The sequence below is a fragment of the Gymnodraco acuticeps genome, unplaced genomic scaffold, assembly GCF_902827175.1.
Source record: "Gymnodraco acuticeps unplaced genomic scaffold, fGymAcu1.1, whole genome shotgun sequence".
Classification (NCBI taxonomy): Eukaryota; Metazoa; Chordata; class Actinopteri; order Perciformes; family Bathydraconidae; genus Gymnodraco; species Gymnodraco acuticeps.
Genome location: NW_022992095.1, coordinates 161,106 through 183,937, shown reverse-complemented (window position 1 = coordinate 183,937; position 22,832 = coordinate 161,106). Strand labels below are relative to the sequence as shown.

Genomic DNA, 22,832 nt, shown 5'->3' with positions numbered 1-22,832 from the left:
ATGACAGCTCTGTTCTGATGTCAGGCTGGATTAGATATATCAATATTTTAAGTGTGTGTGTGTGTGTGTGTGTGTGTGTGTGTGTGTGTGTGTGTGTGTGTGTGTGTGTGTGTGTGTTGTGTGTGTGTGTGTTGTGTGTGTGTGTGTGTGTGTGTTGTGTGTGTGTGTGTGTGTGTGTGTGTGTGTGTGTGTGTGTGTGTGTGTGTGTGTGTGTGTGTGTGTGTGTGTGTGTGTGTGTGTGTGTGTGTGTGTGTGTGTGTGTGTGTGTGTGTGTGGTGTGTGGTGTGTGGTGTGTGTGTGGTGTGTGTGTGTGTGTGTGTGTGTGTGTGTGTGTGTGTGTGTGTGTGTGGTGTGTGTGTGTGTGTGTGTGTGTGTGTGTGTGTGTGTGTGTGTGTGTGTGTGTGTGTGTGTGTGTGTGTGTGTGTGTGTGTGTGTGTGTGTGTGTGTGTGTGTGGCTGATACACTTCTTATCGACATGTCTGTCTGTCACTGCTACAACTCGGGATGCAGCTGGGACATGTGTTTGTGTGTTGAAAGGAGTTTGTGTTCCTACCTATTTCTCGCAGAGGGCTTGAGGCTTTATGACGTGATAAACATCTGGAACAGAATAAGAGTCACTCACCAAGTCAGCCACTAATCTCGTGGGTCAGATTGGTTTCCTGTGGACACACACACGCTTGCACACATCAGCTGTCAGAAAATCATTGTGATTTGGTCAAGTGTTGCAAAACAAACACATACATTTGCCATATGTAGAATTTAAAGTACAGGAACAATGTTTTTTTAAATAATGTGCTGAACAAATTGAAAGCCAGTTTTAAAGCTTTATTTTAATCTAAAAATGCAGCGTTAGTGCCCGTGCAGACTCTATATACACACTGAAGCATAGTCACTCCAAAGAATCATTGCAGCCCTAAATGTGATTTAGATGTTGCAGCAGTCAATACAATACATTATTAATTTTCAGTAATTTCCAAAAGCCACTGTAATGGGCACAGTGACTGCTGTAATTTATCTTACACTTATTCCCTCACTAAGAAGCACTCTGCTTCTAAGAATGCTCTGCAACCTAAAGGTACACACACACACACACACACACACACACACACACACACACAAGTTATAAGTTGAATCTCAAACCCCTTATCATACAGGATAAAGCAAAAATATGTACTATTAGCACAACCAGACCAGCAAACAGATGCAGACAAATCTAATATTTACACCGTCATAATTCAGCATGTAGGCCATGAGAGCAGCGAGCCCCTCTATTAAAAGATGAATGAGTGGGCCCACCTGCATGACGTGATCTTGACTGGAGCACAGAGACCCTAAGGGCCTGAGCCTGTCTCACACACTGACTCCTCTATACTCTATTGACCTCAGGGGGGGGGTACTTATGTAACAGTGACACAAACACACTGTAGCACCTCCGTCAGGGTCATGGTGAGTAATCTTCTCTGCTCATTACGATGATGGGGCGAGGAGAAAGTGCTTTGTTCCACAATCTGAAGACGGCTAGTGGATAAATGACACGTTAAAGTGATTAATAAGTCGTATTTGCTTTATGTATGATCATTTTTTAAGTGGGATTTATATGACTGTTGAGGTAAAACTTGTTGTGTTGTTTTCAGAGAAGTAATTCATGTTGTACGGGAGAAGAGAAGTAGAGGGAACTTTAGATCCATAGGCTTCAGATGTAGTCTTGGGTAGAACATCAAGACATCTGGTTGAAAGGAAGGAAGAGCTTCCTGTGCAGAATATTCTTATGTTTTGAACTGGTTTGAAGGAAAGTTATTTGGGCATAGAAATGAATGTTCCACAGGTTTTTTCTCTGTCACCCTTACCCCCATCAATTACAGAGTCTCTCTTCCAGTCTTCAATCTACTTTTTTTCTGTCCAGTCATGGATGGGACAGAGTAACAGGTTGTGAAAGAAGGGAACTGAAAACTCCAGCCCACAAACTGGAATTGGAAACTGGAACTAACGAGAAAAAGACGGGAGATGAATGCCTTTTGATAACTGCTTGTGTGTGACGGGGAATCTAACTGCAAGTTTTGAGCATCTATACTTGTGTTACTTGTGACTGCACTGTGCCAAGATGAATGTGAAGGTTCCTGGTGGTGTAAGTTAATGTGGCCGTGGGTGTGTACGGGAAAGAGAATAGTTCATTTTGTGTGAGTGTGTGTGCATGTGCATTTTGCATGTGTGTGTTTCAGTCCAACGCTCTTTAGAGGGGAACAGACTCTGTTTTGTTTGGGCCAGCGGGGAGGTTGGTGTTTGAGCGTGTCACTCAGCGTTTAACTGCAGAAACTCAAACGTGGGTCCCGGGTCGATTGCCTGTCATGGACTCTCTCACACTTTCTTAATCTCCTTTCACTATTACCTTTACCAATCCAGCAACCTTGCCAAAAACCCTATGAGTGCTGTGTCTGTCTTGCAATATTGTGTGTGACTTTATGTGGGAACCCAAATCACACCTGACTGTGTAGCAGATTCTTGAGAAGCTCCAAGTTCTGTTTTTGAAGTGGATAATTATTTCTACCACTGTTGGCCACCCTGACTGTGACTAAGTGATTAGTAGTCATTTCTGGACTCTGTATATGGTCTCAATTGGCCCCAGTTTGGTTAAAATGCAACATATTTAGAGTGAAATATGAAAGGATTTAGCAAAGACTCGCCCATTCAAGAGTTTGAAGCCATGGAGCCAGCTTTAGCTGTTTTCAATATTGCACGTCATCCTCTTGTAGTTCTTCAGAGCCAAGAGAGCCAAACAGTCGAAGGATCGTTCTCTGTTCTCTTAAATCTCCTAGTTATTGAGATGGATCTTTCTGGTTTAGCCAGGATATAGTGTGCCGAAACCCTCCATGTGAACACATGTAATGTACTTTCGAGGACTCTTAAGGACACAGGCCTTGCTCTGTGTTTGTACGGTTCATGATCCTCCCTACATGATTCATTAACACGTTAAAAACCATAAAATACTCACACAAATTAATTGAACTTCCAGTAGGACTCAGATGAGGGTGTTGCACTTTTCTTTTCCTTATACATGTGATGTTTTTTGTTGTTTTGTTTCTTTCCGTTAACCGTCAAGTAGGAAATAAGTATTTTTTTGTGTTTCTCTTAGTATCCTAAGATACTGTTATGCTTGGCTGTGAAAAAAAAAAAAAATTATTATGAAGGGCAGACCATCTATTTGTATTTATTTTGTTTTTTTTAGAAAGGGGCAGGTCACATAAGATTGTATTCTTGTCACTGCTCCTTTTCGCTCAATGGTGTTTTAGTCATGTTTTGTTGGCAATTATTGTACATTTGGTTTTGCGTACCATGAGCGAGACAAATAAAAATGAAATGAAATTAAACGTGTCAGTAACTGTCCAGGGAAGTGTTGAGGATTAGACAGGTATGTGTGGACACAGAGGGAGCCTCTCTCCTCCCTTCAGTTTCTGTTTAATTAACAGTATTGCTGGCCAGTAAGTGAATGAAAACCAACTATGAATTCAAATAAAGTATAGTGGTATAATTGGGTATGAGTCGTGATTTTAAATAAACTTTACACTCAGAAGAAAGTGTGGGGAGTAATACAGAGAGGGAACGTGAAAGGTTGCTTGCTGTGAGCTTGATGTGGACAATGCAAAGTGCTTCAGTGATGCTGTACACTTTGCTAATTACAAGTTCTGATTGGATAGACACTGACATGTTTGAGTTTAAACTCTTCAAAACTGCTAGACACGCTGGAGGGACCATTCATTCAGACTAGCTTGAATATATAATCAAAAGCCAAAGTTCTGAAATATGTTACATTGAACCATGTGTGTAGAATACAGTATATTTGATGTGCTATTGCGACCACATGTTATACTTATTCAATAACAACGTTCATCAATGTCTTCATGAAGCAAATACTATTGCCTTGAAGTAATGAAAAAGCATTAAGCAACTTGAAGGAAAAATGAAAGATAAATATCCTCTCATCACATTGTGGTAGATAAAATATCTCCTTTCTTAGATCATAACTCACTTGTTTTTTGAAGAGAGTGACACACAAACTTCACTTAAGCAAAACAGCTTTGTTAAGCGAGGCTAACATTGAAGTGTGATTTTTGAAGCAACCTCGCCACTCCATTCACACCAGAACGCCCGCTTCCTGTTGGAGGATATTAAAACTGAGGTCTTTATTTCATCCGGTCATATTCTGTTCTTCAAAGTGACACATTTAGTGAAACAGACTCTTGGTTCAAAGGGACAGAGTTCAGGCAATTTACCAAAGTGTCAAACAAATTAAAAACCAGGCAAGTGTTGGTCAAGCTGTCATTCCAGATTTTAAAATAATCAGGCAGACTGTGGGCTCAAGTTGGTCATGTGGAGAAATACTTGAAATGCCTATTTATTCCCTCAATCCTATTATTTTAGTTTTTTGAAAGAGCAATATTTGAGCAGAGCTGGCAAACCGAAGCAAAAACATGCATAAATTGAATACTTAAGACTGCTGCTCTAAGGTAATGTCACGTTTAAGGGGTGAAGATGGAATAATATTTTGCATCCACCCAACACCTCCATCTGAAGAGGCTCATTAGGAGTTGAAGGCAGTACAACATCCTCCCTCCTCCTACGGTTTGTTAGTCCTCATGGAAGTGTCGAGCAAAACTAAGCATTGCCTCCGACGAAACAAAACAACTCCTAACTGACGTCACATCCAGCCTAAATGCCAAAACAATCAGAGGGCTCGTAATACAAGCAGCCCCCCTGTGAGCAGAGGCTAGCTGCTCTGTTTATTTACCTGCTTTCTAATGCCAGCTTGTTAATTGGGTTTAGAGGTCAATAAAGAAACCAAAGAAACACAGACATTAATTCTAGGATTTAAAAAAAAAAAAAAAATAATAATTAAATGAATATTTTATTATTGTTCTAAGCACTTGGTTCTGCTTTCTGTGAACAGATTAGCTTATGTCATTTTGCATTAGTTAAAAAAATTGATGATCTGTTGCTTTCCTTATTTTTCTCCGTTATGAAAATGATATGAACTCATTTTGGAAAAAGCGCTTCATGTTCACCACGTTATTACATAATAGAAGCAATTAGCATTACCAATTACCATCTCCATGCCTGAGAGGCTGCTATTACTCTCTCCATTGAGACGGGCAAATGCTAAAACAACACAGGGTAATTATCCTCCATTAGTGCATTTGTTTTCACCACACGAAATGAGAGCAGATGGGGGAAAAAATGGCCAATGTACCAACGCTGTTCAACTGCAACTGCTCTTCAAGGCTTGCTGAGCAATGAATGTTATAACCCAGGAGGAATCTCAGATACATTTGTGGTTTTTGATTACACTTGTGTGCTGTACCATTGCATGAATACCACCAAGGACATTGAAGAAACAATTTAATTAAAAACATTGATAGTGTTCATAAAGCCAAGCTCACTTTTCCCCCCAGTATCCAGTCTTATATTTAACTGAGAGATTTGGAAGTGGTATTGGCCATCTAATCTAACTCTGAAAATAAGTGCCTTTACCAAAATATTGTACTATGCCTTTAATGGTCTGAGGAGGAATATTAAGGAATATTCTCAACTTTTGCCAAGAAAATGAGTAAGTGAGGTCCCAAAATGATGAACTATTCCTTGTAAAGGTTTTATATCCCGACCTAATGTAAAAGTGAGGTATGATGTTCCACGCAGCTTAAAGCGTGAGTCTATTCATTTCAGCCTTTCGTACTCTTTATAGCCAAGTTATAAATCGGCTCAGAAGGGGGTTGTTTTTAGGAACTTTGTGCTGTTTTTAGGGGTTGCCAAGACACTGATGATGACTGGTTGTGGTGACTTTTATGTTGTGTCCTGTGGTGGTACGTGAGCGGGTGGGACGCTCGGGGCCCACAGCCACTGGGTGGTACTCTGGCTGATGCTTGTAAGAGGGCGTCTTCATATATCCCATAATTTAAAAGATCAGTGCCAGGATAAATAGAGGTCCTGTGAGAAATGAGGTGTCAGCTTACAACATGTAAACTGAATGGCCTGCTCTAATCAGCACCGCCCCGTTCGTCCAGAAGTAAGGAGACCTCTAATCTGAATGGAGGTCCTTTTATGTGAGAATTAGAAGCAGAATAATTGCTTTGTGAGCAATTTTGGTTTTCGTAAAAGCTTTGCCCTTTCTCATATCTGTGTGCCCTGGTGTTGTTAGCCTATTTGGGAAGTTTCTTTGTTTACTCTGGCGAGTGTTTGAAGCTCTTCACATTCCTCTGTTTATTGCCACTGAACACCCCACATGTTGAGCTCTTGTTTCCGTTACACTGCCCGCATATACACTTGTCACCACACAGCAGGTCTGTGTGGTCACTGAAGTCAAGCAATTATTTTACATTTTGATCACACAACTGGAGTCTGACTTTTTCAGGCCATGGTGGCAAACAGACGCCTGAAGCCAAGTAATTGGTTGTTATGGGACTTGTTAAGGAGAAACATGCTGCAGTGCCCGGTGGCTAGCGGCACCTTGTTCAAGGAACTCTGCCTATTTTTGTTCTGAGTGAGTTTACCACAGCTCTGTCTGCTAGCCTCATTTCATAGCAATGAAAAAAGTATACAGGGGTTTAAAATAGCAGCTTTAAATATATAGCGGGCAGATAGAGCGGTAATGCCCAACCCAGGTTGTTAAAACCACTGTGTGCTGGTTTGGGGAATTGTGTTGCCCTGCACTTCAAAGTTTTATATAGCCCATTTCCTGTTTTGGCTTCATTTGAATAGATTGAGAAAGACAGATTTTTTGCTGCCTGCTAGAAATTCAATATATATGCAAAATGACAACTTGGTAAAGCAACTACAATATGTCCCATGGCTATGTTTATGTGATAAGGGTTACTTGTATGAACCCAAACAGTATTAGGCTGACTGTGCAAGTAAACCATTGATTCTTCTGTCTTTATTAATGTAATTAAATAGCTCTGCCGTTGCTTTCCCTTCTGTAAGTAAACAGCTCGCACACTTACTGAACGTTATTTTGCCCGACACCAGGACTGAGGCCTCAGGGCAAAGTCAGGTGTGGGGTTTTTCAAAGACATCAGAAGTAACCTTTGTGTGGGACTACACATAATTACAGATTATCATTTTTTACAGCCTTAAACTTTTTGATTATGGGGGTCTTTCATCTGCTCTGCAATTGCCTGTTCGCTCCAAAAATGTTGGACATAAATTCTGCAAGACAATGAAAGTATATGTGATTTTGCTTATTTGTGTGAGAGCACATTCATGTATACATATTTAGATGCCTTTAAAACACAACATTACTCAGATGAAGGGAAGACCAAGATACTCAAAGACTCTTTCAGCTGCTTTAAATAGTCCATTCTTTCATTTCTAATTTGCTTTTGTCGCAATAAATTACTATAAAGTTATTTTATTGTAACGTAACTTTTTCTTTGTTTAGTCTAAAAGCTGGTCTATGTTTTACACTCCATCTTTAGTGATTTTACAGGCAACACTCTCTTTACACAAACCACAAAGAATGCATTTATTTTTCTTCAGAGAAAGATAGTTTTTACAGAGCCACTCCACATATCTTAAAGCCAAAATAAATAAAGAGTAAAGCTGCAAAAATGTCTTCTGACCACTCCCACCCACTCTTACAAACAAAGCTGTATGCAGCAGGTCTTTAGCTCTGCTGGTCATTCAGAAAGTCAGCCTGCAGTATAACTGTACGTCAGTCTGTTGTGTCGGCTTTAAGGTCACTTAAAATGATCCCTTAAGGTAATATGTTCACACTGACAGGCTTTGTATGTGACTCTGTACATTTATAGTCAAATTAAATGTAGATAAATGTCAGTTTTCTTACTTTTTCTTCTCATTTACCAACTTTAAACTGAGGCAATTCTTGTTCTTTGGGGTTTTGCGCTGCACTCGACACAAAAAACATTTGAATACTTTTTCAGTCATGACTCCTTGTGAACAACCAGAGGAGTTCTACAGTAACTGTCCTTAGAGAATATGGATATTTTATTGCTGTAGAGCTGCTTGTCTAGGCTTGGACAGATTAATGTACTGATGGCAAAATGAAGAGGTGGACGCTCTGAGAACGGCCTGAAAAGCATATTTGGAATGTTCAGATGGAATGTGGTCGTCCCCCGTGGAAAGCAAACCTCACTTGAGCCAAATGTCACACTTATGTCTCAAAATGTGCTCTCCTCCTCTGAAACCCATCTTTGTCTCCCTAGTTCTCTCATCCCTCTTTATTTTTTTCTTACACACTTTTCTTTCATCAACTGTCTATCATATATAGACAGAAGTGCAAAATGCAGCTGACAGCAAATCATACCGCCCCATAAAACGGAGGGTTGGTGCTAAAATCCACATCTTGACTTCAACTGTCACACCTATGATCTTCAATATCCAGATCTTTTTTTCTTTGTGTTTACCCTCCAAACATTAGATCCCTCGTCTGTTAAAGCCGCAACTGAGACATAGTGTAGCGCTGCAGGTCTAAGCTGTAACCATGTACAAATGTTCTGGTCTGTTGGAGTAGCCGCATTTTCCAGATGTTTAGAATGGAAATCTTCAGTGAAAGCAACACCATCCAAAGTTAACAAAGTCCTTAGACACACAAACACTCAGCTTCCAAGAAGTTTTTATTTTTCCCATCCGGTTAAACTGAGTTTGACTCCTTTATTCTCGGCAGGGCATTGGTTAAGCACAAGAGTCAGCGGGCGTGGTGATTGGTCGTAATTACATGGTTGGAGAATGATAGGTTGCATTTGACTAGTGTGTTTGGAAGAGAGAGTGACAGACTGAAATGGAAGTGTTTTCCCCTTAGTTACTTTGTGACCAAGCACAGAGGTTCAGGAATGTAAGCCTCCACAGTAAAGCTAGTTTCTCCTTTAACAAGAGTTCAAAGGTCATGTTAGGACCTGAGATCAACCCAACTTGAGGTTAAATGGGAAACTCTGTAGTTCAGGTCTGATTCTTAAAACCACAGTGTCGTTACGCCCCTTGAAAAGCCATCAGTTGTCTGGCCTGGTTCACTGGCCCAGATCCTGGTTGTGTAGTGTTTCCACTGGCCTGGCCCGGAGAAACTTGCCTGCTTCTTGGCCCCCCATCCCGTCCCTTTCCTGCGGCACCAGTCTGGCTTGGACTGGGCTGACATTGTGCCAGTTGGACCTTCCTGTTCTGTAAATCCATCAGTATTCTGGCCCAAAGCTGTTCTAATTCTTTACCACAAAAATTCTCATTTGACACGCTCTCTTCCACAGTTTACCCAGCCTACCTTTTCTTCCTTTTTTTAATTCCTATATTCTCTTTTTCCACTTTCACCCTGGCTTTCTCTATTCTACCCTTCTGGAAGACTGCAAAAAAACTTGGAAGGAGAATTATTTCCTGGAGAGCAAATGCAGCCTCTTCTTTGCCCTACACACACATACACACACACACACACACACACACACACACACACACACACACACACACACACACACACACACACCACTGAGATCATTGGCTGTGTGGTATTGCCAGCTGGAGCGTTTGTGTCTCTAATCACTACATGCAGTTGCATTAAATCCTAAACCCCTAGATTTCAAAACCACTGTCTCTCAGAGCTCCCCTGTATCTTCCTCCAACCATTAGCGTGACCATTCATGTCCATGTGTAAATAGTTTACACATCTTTTATCTGTGAGAGAGAGTTTGCTGGTGTGTAAACAAGCATCCCCTTGTCAGTGATGCCAAGTGTGCACAATCTTATATTTGTTTATGAATGTACAACTGCTTTTCGGGAAAAAATTAAGTTTGCTGATTTCAGTCCATTAAGACATAAATATGATGATGCCATATAAGTACTTGACAGATTTATATAATGTTCCCTGGAAAATGTTGCTGTCTGAGGGGAAAATAGCACTTTTGTGTATGTCTGTTTGTAAATATAGCTTTTCCACAGTCTCTCCAAAAACTAAATCTAGGTCTCTCTAGCGCAGCTTACCATAGGGCCTATATATCTTTCATGTGCAAGTGTGTTTCCTGTATGCGATGCGAGGACAGAGGAGTCCTCATATTAATTGGGATGTCCTCGTTCACTCAAACGTCACTCTTAAACGACGTCTGTTAATGATGACATGTGCACAGCTGTATCCCCTCTCATCGGGCTTAACTGAATAACTTAGAACCGGCCCATTTCTGGTTAAATATTTATTTAATTGAATGAATCTTTCTCTTGTTAGTCAAGGAATTCAATGTATGATGGTTGGTCCTGCTTTTGTGTTCCGTTTTGGTGTAAAATGTAGCCTACATTTAAATAAAAAGATAATTATAGTAATGTGAAAGCCTTTTAGAAATGAATTGCACATAATAATTCCCACGGAGCTGTGAGCACTTATACATTTATGTGACGCTTTTCCACTCATCTTCCAGTTGTCGGGTTTCCGCTTTTATACGCGAGTGGTGAAAACACTTCCGCGTAGTCTGCTCGCGTGTATGAATTTAACTTCTGTTAGACAGCCATATGCCATACATTTTTGCACACATTCACAGTAAATATTTATTCAGTATGATGTCTGTCTAACCGACGTTAAATTCATTCCACACTTATTCTGACAATGTACTTAACCCCAAATAAAAGAACCCAATAAAAAGAGTTGTTAAATAATAGTGAAGTCACGTTGTAATAAAAATAACTCATCTCTCTCGAGTTTTCTTTTTGAGCTTTGCTAAAAGCCACTGTGTCAAGTGTCCATCTTGGGTTGCCGTTCGGACTATTCCAATATGGCGGACCATCTCGCACATGCGCAGTACCGATCGGGCAGGGGGACGGATCGGGTAGTGACAGTCTCCTCCCGCACCCCTCCTCCCTCACCCCTCCTCGACTCCTCCGTGTGCATTTCAGCTATTGGGACGTCCTTCAAAATGGCGTGTCTTGATCGATTTCCGGGTCAAGTCCCGGAGGAGGGGAAGAGAGGAGTCGAGGAGGGGTATTGGGATGAGGCTATTGTGAATTTGTTGTTTGCTCCACAAAACAAAACTAAAGATCACATATAGATACCCAATGGTGACATATTATAGTATTCAGATCCAAATAGTATTTCAATGTTTCCGGGTTAGCATCAAGCATGTTTTTTCCTGTCTCATGAACTTTTGTCAGTATATACTATAGTGACAGTTTAAGCAAATATTAAGTTATAAGTTATTTTTATAAAAGTTACCAACTGAGCCTTCAAGTTAAATAAGGAGATGTTCTCATAGTACATTACTGTATTAGTAAACATGTGCATCAATACCCTTATTCATTAATGCTGAGGCACACATTGCTCACTAACATATGTTAATATAGACTTTAGCGTACAAGTTGCAGCCTGTCTATTTATAAGAGTAAAGGATCCCAGTGGTCCAAATAAAGGGGTTGAAGGACCAGCAGAAACTCGGCCCATGTGGGTTATCCTCCCCACAAAATGCTGCGTCGCTCCACTGAGATGCAAAGCCACATCGCTCAAACCAAGCTTTCCAGGAGTTTATGTGTTCTGGTTGACGTCTGTGCCTTGAAATTATTTTTAGGGAAACAGGTGGGAGAGCAGACCGTCCTCCTCCGCAATGTTTCCTCATTAACCTGATTAATACTTTTTGGCTCCCTTTATCTCTTCTCTCCCTTGTTGTCCTTATCCCTTCCTTTTCCTTAATCACTTTTACAATGTCATCTCCCGGACCATAGTCTTACCGAGTGGGACAGATTCCTCCTTGTATATTTATAGGCCGAGCTAAAAGCAACATGACACATTGATTACAGGCCTGTGCAGACTGTCTACGTTTGTAACGTGACCAGGAGCATATGGGCCAAAATTATGAAATACAGTCAGACGAATACATGAGAAGTGCTTTTCTGTGGTTTTGTTCTTGTGTCTCATGAATTATAGTGACTCACATATTGAGATTTCAAATGTAACTTGGATCCAGCTCTTGCTAAACCAATACAGTAAAAATTAGGTGTGAGTGCCGAACCGTTTTCTTCTGAAATGTTTTTTTAGTTTTCTGATCCCATGCCATCTCAATATTCAGCACGATGTTCATTTTTCACACCTTCTTTTCATAAAAAGGTGTGAAAAGTAGACCAATACCAGCCAAGGACCATGAATTAATGCTCACCATTGAAAGGCAGACTGCCAAAATCCGATTGAGAGTTAATATCATCCCCACCCTCAAATGACAATGATCTGACCGTCAGATGGTGTTTATGAATGAAAGCTAGTTATAGTTTGCCGCAGCTCTCTCTGTGAGCTAGTCTTTGGTCTGATTTTGAAGCGGTGCCCATGTTTCCAAGAGGCCAGTCAAGGGTGAGAGAGTTTCCCTCACCTTAACACTGCAGAGCTCTACCAGCCCAGTATTAGCATGAATCAACAGTGTTGGCGTGCAGATGCTGTGTTTGTTTGCCTCTGCCTTGCGTTGCATGTGTACAGTAGCTATATGTGTGTGTGAGGGAGTGTGTGGCTCAGCAGGGTGCCTGCTGGGGAGTACAGTACAGGGTTTCAGTGTGCTGCCCCTAGCCAAGATGTGATATACTGTAACGTATCACGGCGGAGGGAGATTTAGCACCTTCAACCCGCCCTAACAACAGAAGGAGAGAAGAAATAAAGCGACCCTCAGTTGGTACTATCGGAAACCCTCTTTACGTATAAAGAAAGTTAAGTTCCTAATGACCCATTATAGGTGTATATTTATTCATTGCTTCTCCTTTAGAAATGATGGTTTGGGTTGCAGTGCCAGAGGATGAGAGGGCAAAAATAAATGTAGTCATACTTATAAACTCATTGTGCGTTTGTTATTAGAAACAAACTCATCAGAAGAGAACAATGTTCTCATTAGTAACGTTATTGACCAGTCTCTTTATCATTACCAGGTAGTTGTAATACATGAAGGCTTAATAGTCAACTGTTTCAATCGGTTATCATATTTGTCTTGCTACACCAATTATAGAGGGGCTATTTGAAGAGGCAACAGGGTCCAACTAGCTCTCTCCTGGCAGCTGGTAGTGGCAGCGGCATCTGTGCGGAGATGCTGTTATAGATGATGGGAAATTAAGCCATTAGAAGCACAGAGGTAATTTAACTAGCTAAATGAATTGACATATCATATCATTGTTATGAACTATACACAACCATTGGCCTCCTTGTTTGCTCCCGATCCTTAACCCTGGGTAAAACAGGAATAGAGCCACATTTCACAGAGACACAATGTCTGTGAAGATGACTTTCATCTTCATCATGTGTACAATCCCACTAGATCAAGCCTCCTCTTATGGAAGAGTCTTAAAATACTCTAAATCTGAATGTCCTGGCCTTTGCCAATGACTCCCACAAACATTGACTTGTTTTTCACAAAGAAATACTATGGTGATAAAAATAGTAAGCACACAACTTCCGCTGTTTCTCCAGAGGGATCATAGTTCATGCTTCTCTACACTGTTACATCCCACAGTCAATATGAATCAGCTGACCTAACTTTTGTTTTTGTTTCTGAAGAAGACTAATGTGAGGTGCATGTGTGTTGCCTTATTATATCATATATCGTGTTGTGAAACACCTACTTAACGTGCTGCTTTTTGAGGTTTTCACAGATGTCTCTTATGCACACTGGGCATTCACCTATAAGTTCTTATTTAATTCTAACAATACTTTTTAAATCATTCACTTCAAACTTTACATTTCATATGGTCTAAAAGCAAATCCATTTCCTCTTGAGGTTATTCTTGTAGGTATTTGGATGTGATTATTTTTGTTGCAGTGGTCACTCCAGCTGACTTCAGATTGAGCTGTAGAATGTGATTCATGATGATGTTGGATGGATTTAAAAATGCCCTGATTGTTAGTGCAGTATTCAGCCTGTTTCAAAGGCTTTATCTATAAATACTTTGTTGTTCTTGGAAGTGAGAGCTAACATCTGTTGTTTATTGCTCCGTTGTTGTCTTTTGCTCTCTTTTTGGCCACTGTGGTTCTGTGAAGTGCCAAACCGCTCTCACTGCATTAGCACCAAACTGTTCTTCTTCGCTTCTGTAGAATAAAACATTTTATTTCAATATTAAAAAATCTGTTCTGTCAGGATAGTTTGTAGTAAAGATAAGAAATGTGTTTTTCATTATGCAGCATGTTACATTGTGCCTCAACTGTTGAAGTGAAGTCTCCTTCTTCACTGGGGAAGTGCAACGTCACGAACATGTGCTCAACACATGGCAAATGCACTTTATTTGGCACCTGATGATGGTAGGGAAAAGATTACGTGTTAGAACGTTTCAGGAAGCAGTGCGGTGATGTCATGGGGTACAAGGTGGTCTGCTGCAGACACACATCCTGTGGCTTCTGGTAACGGCACTGTAAAATGTCCACACTGTAACACACACACACACATAAACACACACTTCTCAGTTTTTTCCCAGACAATGTAGATGCAGACAAATGTTAAAACTACACATATAATTTACTCCTACATTCAATCACTCACATATTGATAAAACACTGAGCACAAAACAAGGGAGGGGCAGCGTCCCGGTCCGGCAGCGGTTGAACCCAGCACTGACCAGCCCTGCAGACCAAGATGCCTGACAGCAGTTTGGGTCAAATGAGTATTTATGTAACAGATGATGGAGGCACAGAGCCTCTGCCACCATCCGCTGTGTAATTAGACCAGGTTTGGGGTTTCGCACACTCTTGTTATACATTGTACAAATGCAAAGTACCGAGTGTGCATGTGCGTACATATATTTAAAATGCTTTTCTGAGTATAAATGATTGAAACACACAAACAAAGTCTTAGCAACTACACTGCATTTGCACAACACTGCTGTTTATGGAAAATAGTTGAAAACAGGTGGAGAGAAAGAGTAATGGCTTGGATGTGTTTTTTGTGGTACTTACCAAATAATAACTATTTCCCAACTATTATTATAATGATGATTTTTTAGGGGGATTGAAGTAAAGCATTTTTCTCATTTAAATAAATCAGCTATTGAACATGTGTGGAAAACTTCCTGGCATGCTGGCAAGATGAAGCTAGTGTTCTGATTTCCTATCAGAAGTGAGAAGAAACATTTTTGATTGTACGATGGCCCTGAGAGCTCAAAACATTGCACACTCAGATACAAATGTTTACTTTTGCATAATAACATATTGCAGCATTGCTTTTCTTGATAAAAAAATACATCGTTTTTGAAATCTTTTTGAAATGAATGCTCTTGCTAAACCAATACAGTAACAATTAGGTGTGAGTGCAGTATCGTTTTGTTACGAATTTGTTTGTGTGTGTTCTGATCCCATGCCATCTCAATATTCAGCACGATGTTCGTTTTTCACATGTTCTTTTCATAAAAAGGTGTGAAAAGTAGTAGGTAGTCTCGGCCCATGAATGAATGCTCACCATTGAAAGGTAGACTGTCAAAACGCATTGAGAGTTAATATCATCCCCACCCTTAAATGACAATGACGGTCAGACGGTGTTTATGAATGAAAGCTAGTTATAGTTTGCTGGTTAGATAGATTAGATAGATAGATAGATAGATAGATAGATAGATTATTAGATAGATAGATACTTTATTGATCCCAATTTGGGAAATGTTTGCGTTGCAGCAGCATAGATAGATAGATAGATAGATAGATAGATACTTTATTGATCCCAATTTGGGAAATGTTTGCGTTGCAGCAGCATAAAAAACACAAGGCAATGTACATAGGAGAAATTAAGACACAAGAAATAAACAGTCCAAAATATTTCAGAAATAAAAATAAAATAGCATTAAAAATTGTAAAAGTTAAAGAAATACAAATTTCCAGTAAGAAATATAATGCAGGATATTATAGTGCAAGAATGGATTATTCAATATTAAATAGAATATGAATGTAAAATGTACAGTGGGAGTTTAAGTCATTTATTATTAAGAGAAGCTGTGGAGCAGAGAGTTCACTGCCAGCCAGAGGGGATTTGTTTTAGAGAGTTATTGCACAGGGCAGGAGTGGTTTCCTGTATCTGTCCTTGTGACAGCGGAGCTGCAGCAGTCTGTTGGAGAAGGAGCTCCGCTGTCTGTCCAGCTGCAGGTGGAGAGAGGGGGGTTATCTATAATATATACATTATTATATACATATGCAGTCATGCAGCTCTTTATCTCTCACAAATCTTCATTTTTGCTCTTGAGGTGCCTCTCTTCACCTCCATTCTGTCCCTCACTCCAGTGTGAGACGTAGCAGCACACAGGCTCTCTTTATGCAGTGTGTTTGTTCTGCAGGGCACCGTGCGGCTCTGCCGTACTGAGCAGAAGAAGATAACCACTACTGCTGATCTTAGATTTGCGACGTAAGGCATCAGAATAAATATCTCCTCTGTTTGTGGATGTTTCACTCACACATGGTTGACACGTACGCACATGGACACTCACATTGTTGTTATTCAAGTTCTGTCAAACAATATACAGAGGAATGCATGCATCTCCTGTCAACGTCCATAATGCAAGGGTCTTTCTCACAGCTGGTTCAGCCCCTGGGCCAGCACTTCCTGTCAGGAAGCAATACAATCCCATCACACTCCATAGGCAGTATACTGCTCAGTAATCAATTTGTGTTTTGTGTGAGCTCCTAATTTGCATTACCTTTCACAAATAATCCCATTAGATATCATTAGACAGAGGTTAAGGCTGAACTGGAAAACATACTCTATTTATTTGAGTGCTTTTATGTGTGCCAGTGCGTGTAGTGTATTTACGGCACTGTATCTACATCTGTTTGTGTCTGGTGGAATCATTATGTTTTCTCTGTTGAAGGCATTTCAGGCCATGGAGTGAGCTCTGGCAGCAAGCAATTCATCTTCTCCTGCTTACCTCTGCAGAGAGCTCACAAACTGATTGGATAACAATTTGTTCCTGTTTCCCTCTCGCTGTCTCTCAGTCTTCCCCTCTGACCCTCCGCCCTGACTTTCTTTCTTTTCATTTATTTTCATTTCCTCGCCGTAGCAGCTGCTTTTCCTGAATATTCTGTCACATGACCAACCCAGAGGAATTCTGGTAGTGTGTAGTAATTCACCAGCTCTTTCAGATCCCCCCTTCATATGGTACTTTTGTCTTCCCTCTTCCCTCCATTGCCCCAATCTGCCTCTTTTCTCTTTTACGTACAGAACTTTGTGCACTTCCCCACAGAGGGTCCCACAGGGGGCAGGAGAGCAGGTGATTTACATTGCAAACCACAATCCTTCTCCATGTGTCCATTTATGCCACAAGAAGACAGAGGAAATAACTTATTAAAGGAATAGTTTGGGGCATTCCCTTTGTTACCAAGAGTTTGTTGTTTTTATGCTAAATAAGAACCTACAGCCAGCAGCAATTTAGCTTAGCTTAGCATAAAGACAGGATACAAGGGGGAACTGCTAAAGTTTCCTGCTATGTGTACCAGTAAATCTAATAAGTTATCCTAAGAGGTGCTGTTTGCTGATTTGTTTTACCTTTGGACACAGCCATTTGCCTTTGTTAGTCTGTATAATGAGCTTAGCTAACTGCCTCCTGGCTACAACTTAGTATTTATCATACTGATATGAGAATGTTATCAATGTTAACTCATGTTACTCTCAAAGAGAGTGCCCTTTGAGTTCTGATTCCAAATTGTGTAGCCTACCCACTCTCCTAACATACAGTAAGTATGTGGCTGTCTTTAAGACTTGTGTTTAAATGGACTTGGCTGTGTATTTAAAGCATACTGCTCTGTGAAACTGTGATAGAGCAGAATGCAGGACTTTCATATTCCAGGCTCTCTCAGTGGCTACATGCACATCCAAGCATGAAACCTTAAGCAAGCAGACAGCTGTCGCTCAGTGTGAAATCACACACAGTGGGTGAAAGCCGCCATCTTTTTTAGAAGCCGTGTGGAACATTTAAACATATAAAGCAATGATTCTTGGCATGTAACAGCAGAAGTTGCTCACTCTTAGTTTTCATAATGGCTGCCTTTTAGTTTTTCACAGTGGAGGCAGAAAAAGAACCCTTGATGGCTCACAACATGACAGGCCAGCAAAAATACAAAATACATGTTAAGATTTGGTTCACCAAGACTCTGAAATGTCTGGTTTGGATGTCATTGTGCAGCTAGTGGTGATGAGTGCGCACCCATCTTTTTGTGTTTTCCTATATTTATCTGTAAGATGCCTCATAAGTGAGTCAGCAGCATCACCACCGAACCCTAAAACCAGGGTGTAGATAATTTGCAGTTCCCAAAACTGGCTGATGTTTTCAGTCGACATTGTCATGATGAAAGCAATTTTAATAGCATATTGTAATCCCTTTTTGTCTCTCCAATTCCTTTATCCCTGTTCTTGCTAATTGCTTCCAGTTGTATCTATTTGGGGGAAATATTCGGTACTAGTGATAGAAAGGGAATTGCATATATTGAGCTTTGTGGCATTTCCAAAGGAATGTTATTTTGTTGGTCAGCAGCACTATGTTCCGTGTAGACGATGAAGAACAGGGATAAAGGGATAAACAAGCTTGTGATGCCAAAAAAAAGAAAGAAGATAGATTCTTTCAAAAAACGGATTTGGCTTGGTTGAGGCTCAGGGCCAAGGGAGCTGTATCGTAAACAAACAATTAAAGCAGGGTGTTTTTCTGGCTTCTTTCACTCAGGCAGAACCTTCCGTTCCGACCCCAGCCGAGCCAGACTGCTGATACATTGAAAGACTATTACAGTAAACTAACAAATAAGATATGGTGAAATAAAAACAAAAATCTATAACAATTTCAAAAATGTATACTCCATACAAATGCAAGTAAAACTGCAGATTCACAGTTATACTTTTGAGTTGGAGTTGTTTTGGTCATTCTCAGACAAAATCAATTAGGACAGCTGTTTTGATTCATAAAAAGGAAAATAGTGTGGATTTATAGAGAGAGAGAGCAACTTGTTGGTGCAAAGCAACAGAGGCCAAGTAGTTGCCCAGTTGTGGTCTGTTTAATGGGTTGGCTGTTGAAGGGTAACTGCTGCTGTGGTTGTTTTAGGAAGGTCTATCACTATTTATTTATCTTATATTATAATATTCAGAAATGACATAGATTTGTTAAGACTTAAATCACATGTACATTTAATGTGCTTTTACCCCAAAACATACCATATGCTTAACACACTTATATGCCAAATACATCATATACATACACCAAAATACACCTGTAGCTTCCCTTCACATCTTTAGCAACATTTTAAAACAACTCGTATTTTTGTGTTTAAATCTCCCCTCCCCAACTCAATGGATAATGTTGTTTATTATTATTCATCAATCTAAAAGTAAAACTTTAAAGGTCGCCTCTATTTGACTTCTTTTGTAGGGGTATGTGGGGGAAAGCACTGGTCAGGCAAAATGGCTGCCGGCAGGCTCTTTATCCATAAGGAAAGGCTGGTAAGACAGCTGGTGTCGGGCCCAAATGCCCACAAGCAGAGACGAGGTACAAACCGCTAAGCACTCTGGTGCTCTCTGAAGAGGAAGTGAATTAGCTGACAGAGCATGTCGTTTATCAGACATCCCTGACAGCATCACATCCTGTGATTAACAGTCATTTCAGATTCTTACATATCTTTTTTTCCAATTATTGCAATATAGACATAGAAAAAAAGCATCCACATTACTGCCCGACTAGTTGATGAGTGATTACTTCTTCTTTGGCTGTGTGGCGTCAGACATCTATTAGGGTTTCAACTGTTTACCCAATGTTCTACTTCATCGCTAATTTCTTCATTTCAAAGCTTTGGTTTCAGAGGAAGTCAGTAGACATGTGACAGTCTGTCCGATTGAGTGGGGTCTCACATGGTCAAGAATTATACGTGTTTTTTCTAATGCAGAGAAAAATGTAATGGCTTAGTGGCCATAAGAGCAATACTCAGTGCACTTTACTCCCCCACATTAAATTGATTATATTGCAAAAACACCCCGGAAAACGCACCCGGAAAGCCAGCTCTGTGCTGTAACATTTTATTATGAAAGTGATGGAAATCCTCTTTTCCCCTCAAACTTCAAATGCAGGAATCCTACAGCAACATGGCCTTTGAGCAGTGGCGAACCGTGTCTATCACAACTGGACCTTCTGTAGACACACACACACCCCACCGCCGCCGCCCCCCCTTCCGCGGCATTATAATGTCCGTCTTTTCACTGAATTGTCGTCTTGAAAAGGGTACTCACAACAATTCCGCAACAACTTCATCTGCACCTGTTGCACTTGTCATTTCAACGTTAAAAACAATAAAACGGCATGAATTGCTTCGTCGCATTCATCTAGATCCTCTGTCTCGAGCCAGTTAACTAGCGGGCCTTCTAGAATACCCTGGAACCGAGGGGAACTCTGAAAGAATACGCCCATTGGCTACAAATCAATATATGATTGGCTGATCAAACTGTCAGTCCAAACGCTCTCATTCAGTGCAACGGCCAGGGCATTCTATCAAGGATGTAGAATACCTTGGTTGAAGGACATTCTACCCAGAGACCCAGAACAAGATCTGATTGGTTGCTTTCTTTTCTAACACAAAACCACTGAAATGCGTAGTGCATGGTCCGAGAAGGACAAACAAATCAACGTAACACTGTAATATTACAGATCAACAACACAGATACGATTCTCATTTATTCATTTTATATACATTTTATTTATATAATTAAATCGATTTTTTGTTTGTTTTATCTGAGTGTTCCAGGGTATTCTCTGAATACCTTGAAGGCCCTGACGGTTCGCCACTGCCTTTGAGTGATGCTCCTCTTGATTTTATTCACTTTGCTTGGCTTCATTCAGTCTCATCGAGTGCCTCTTCAAATTTTGAAACATCAAATGACTCAGCTGGGGTCTTTGTCAAGTGTGAAATCTACTGATGGAAGTTTGAGAGGGACAGTTAGAGTGCGCTATCCTTGATGTAAAGTTTGAAATGCTGGTGACCAAATACAGAACCTGATCAACTGTTAACACAAAAAAACATGCAAGATTTGAATAAATGATCTTAATTATTGTGTGTCTGTTATGAAAGCTATAGCTTGTCATAAGGCGTGTTTGTCTTGTTAAGCGCAAACATTAATTTACCTGGTAACTGTTTTAAAACATAAAAATACAGGTATTCACATCGATGGTTATCTTGTGTAATTATATACAAGATACTCTTTTTGTTTCCTCTTTTCTTTGCACTAATAATACAATTTGTTCTCTGTTCCTGTTCCTGAAAGTATGCATCTTATTTTTGGATTCTGGGCTGCACAGCCACAGTCCACAGGGCTTTGCTGGGTCATCAGATCAGTGGTACGTCCCTTTCATACAGTATACCCCGTGGCAAACACTAGTGTCCACAAATGACATGCTGACAGTCATCCTGAAGTGGGCCAACCCCTGTAGATGCATTTGTCTCCTCCTACTCCATTCGAGTAACCAATCTTTTAGGGGAGAAGAGTCCACAAATTAACTTCCTTACCAGCTTTGGGTTTTTTGAGCACCTGCAATAACATGTCAACGGCAAAGCTTTTCTATTTATATTCACAAAGCTCTGACCATTGTTGATTCTCGGGTGACTGAGAGGTGATGTGGATGAGGGCGTAGTGGGAGGCGACCCTGACCCTCAGCTTAACTCTCTTCTGTAATTAGGTAGATGGGTCCTGCTACAAGTCTTAAAGGAGGGCCGCTCCCTCACTCAAAATCAAAGGGTTGGGTGACCACACAAACATATTTAGCAGAAACGCTTGTATTTAACCCGTCCACTGACTTTGTTTGCAGATGCTCTCTGTCATGGCACACATGTTTAGTTAGGACTGTAACCTTAGACATCTTTTAGTTAACTGGGTGTGTTTCAAACAGCTGGACCAGGAAGAAGTTATGGAATTTTGAACTGCAGAGCAGACTGTCGTAAAATATCTATTTGTCTCTTGGCTCAGCTTGTGTTTAATTTTAAAACTAGGCTTTATATTCCTTGGTCAGAATGGGTAGTCAAGCAAACACACCTTTTATTATCTCCTTTTCGTCTGCGGTCGATACAGAAACTACAGCAGGATGTGGTTAAGGATGAGAGAGTTTAGTCTTCACAGTCTGTGGAACCTGTAATCTGCTTTCACATACTCGCCGAACATTCCAGAGCTTCAGCTTTGTAACCTTCTATCATTGCTTTGAGTCGTGTCCAACAGCATAGCAAAGACCCCTTAACTTCAACACTGTGCCTATCCTTTTAGCCCTATTCTCCACAGCAGTTTCTGTGTGGTTTTTCCCCTCCCACCTCGTCCTATTCTGAGATGTGTTCTTTCCTAAGCGCTACTTAGCTAGGCCCCCAATTTCACGAAGCAAATTAAATGTTTTATGCTCTAAATACATGTTTATGAAATTTGAAAACTTACTGTAGCATTCCTGAAGCAAGCCAACACCAAAGAGAAAATTCCAGAGCCTGAAGGAATTGTTCTGGGATTATCCAGTCAAAGCCTGACGGGTTATTTCCGTATAAATGTAGAGATCTTTACAGTTGGTTTGATTTGACGTTTCATAAAAATGATACTAAAATAATTGTGCTGCAGACCCACACTATGTTTTCTCTCTACTAAAGAATATATGTCATGAATTAACTGTTTCCCTGCCTGGTTCCAGACCTCTGTTTTTCATATCTCATTTATTTGCTCAGTAATTCATACAACCAAGCTAATCTGAGTTTTTTAGATGGGATTAACAATGTTATCTTTCTGTTCCAGAGCCAGAAATATAGTGGTAGAAAATGTGTCATAAAATTGGCTACAAGCGTGGGTGAGACTAACTCAGGTCATCGTAAATTGACCCATCGAATTAGCAACAAAACACATGACTCATTTTTTCACTGCGGTAAAAAAACAACTCAA

At 40.4% G+C, this 22,832-nt stretch overlaps 1 protein-coding gene across 1 annotated transcript in view; it reads left to right on the top strand.

The window, feature by feature from the left end:
- Positions 1-22,832, top strand: part of usta (uronyl 2-sulfotransferase a) — a 56,268-nt gene that overhangs the window by 1,367 nt on the left and 32,069 nt on the right. The gene's annotated exons all lie outside the window — the stretch shown is intronic.